The sequence below is a fragment of the Triticum dicoccoides genome, chromosome 7A, assembly GCF_002162155.2.
Source record: "Triticum dicoccoides isolate Atlit2015 ecotype Zavitan chromosome 7A, WEW_v2.0, whole genome shotgun sequence".
Taxonomy (NCBI): Eukaryota; Viridiplantae; Streptophyta; class Magnoliopsida; order Poales; family Poaceae; genus Triticum; species Triticum dicoccoides.
In genome coordinates, this window is record NC_041392.1 from 457519406 (window position 1) to 457521569 (window position 2164).

Here is a 2164-nt window from a genome sequence, read left to right on the forward strand (position 1 = left end):
TTTTTTGCGGGGACGTGTTTCTTTCTCTATTGCAAAAAAAACACGTTTCTTTCTCTGCCTAAGAAAAGCATGTTTCTTTCTCAAAGATAACCCCTCCAGAAAAAGAAAAATATCAATAGAGTCATTGGGAAATCTTGCGACTTCCACTGCTGCGGCTAACGGTCACCGGATTCAAAGGAGAACCATATCTTAGAAGATGTTGCAAGCCGATGGAGAATCCCGGCGTCGGTGAGGCATTTATCCTTGTGACTCTTAGAGCCGAGGATCATCCCCATCCTCCTTCAACCCCGGGGCCATCGTCATCCGTCGACATCCTCGACCAAGTGCTAGATGTCCCGATGTCAAACCACAAACTCAGATTTCGAGCTGGCTTTCCCTCTAGCGTTGCCTGGGACAACAACCATCAACCGAAGACTTAAAACTACCCACTAGAAGAGTCGTCAAAAGACCAAGCTCACCGGCTCCTTAACTCCACCATGGACGAGAAGGGACTCGAGCTTGGCTATTATTCTTGCATGTGCCACCACTGGTACCGCCAAAAACAACGGCACACCACACACATTACCTTGTGCCGCCGCCTCCAGTGGCATGAGGTCACCACTTCGAGGTTGTAGACTCTCCAATCAAAAGGAGTAGCGAGGACATATTTCTACAAACCCCTCCGCGAAAGACACAGACGAGATAGTGACTGGGGAAGATTTATTCGATGTGACGTTGCTCGCAGTGGCGCCGCCAGGAATGGGCCAGGCCCGAGCCGCCTTCATGCACTGTGATTACTACATGCAACAAAGGGATTGGGCCTCACGCGGTAGGCCACAAACCAGGCTGCCTGGGCACTGTCTCTACCATTGGTTGCTCGCAACATCAAAGCTATTACCGTCATATCAAAATATAAGATGTTTTTGTAGGCTAAGATAGTTTGTTGAAAGACTCACCTATCAGATTTGGTGCCACACCGAGCGGTGTGTATAATTATTTGGGGAAAATCAATAGAAAATAGAGTTATCTGCGTAAATACTGTCTCTCATGACTGAACAGACACAATAATAAGTGACACTGAAATGAACTGAAGTGCGCACCTTTGGTAAACTACTGGACAGACGAACACCACGATCGCGGCCAACTAAGATGGATAGATGCATGCTGCGCACATTCGTGCACGCTGCATGGTGGCCTCATACGATAGGGCCAAACCAGTTAAAGGCTCCAAGGCGACAGGAGCCGTACGTGGTACTAGTAATCTCTTTTGGCATCTCGAGCTTATTCTTTGCCGCCAGTTGGAAGTTGGCATCTCAAAACCCATGGTCGCAAGCATGCACGCGCACCTAGCTAGCCACCTTTGCTTCTTTTTTTTCAGTTCAGGATGTGTGCTAGCCACCTGCTGCCAGTTGATAAGTCGGGGTTCCCGCATACAGTTTATCTGACAGGCTGGGGATGTGCCACATTTTAGCAGCTTGTGTGCAGCATGTGTGCCTGCTGGGATTATATTAGCAGGCCGATCGGCCAACCAATATCCGTTTCAAAATACTAGGTGTCGTTGATTTAATATAACTTCGTACTGATTTTATACTAAACCAGCTACATTTATTTTTGGGCAGAGGGAGTATATCATATGGGTAGTGCAAGTTTTGCCTTTTGTGCCCAAAAGAGAAAGCTCGAAAGTTGGTGGAATATGCCATTGCCCACTGCAAGAGAAACCCTATAAATATAGTATACACGGCCAGACAGATGCACGGCAAACTAAAGCAAGTTCAGTGGATAATCTTTAGATAAGCTTACATGCAATATGTAACTGATAGTTGCGGTACTTAGCGAGTAGTGATCAGTAGCTTCACTGGGCAACAGATGTTGCAGCATGCGTAGCTGGTTAGTGCGTTGGAAGTACTGACTGGTGACTACTGAGGCATGCGAAAGAGAATATATCCATTGCATTTTTTATTTCGTTGTTAAGTCTTAGGGTAAAAGCGCTGCTGTAATCTCAACATCAGCATGTGCACCCCAGCCGACCCACTAACCATGCAAAGGGAACACTTGTTAAGCCAGCTGCAAGAATCTTCCCCAACAAATTCTGATGGGTGGATACGATTTGTCTAGCTATGTTACGTACTTACATGTCCCCGGGATCAAGGACGTGCTTACCGATGGTTTAGCGATAACGGCCACT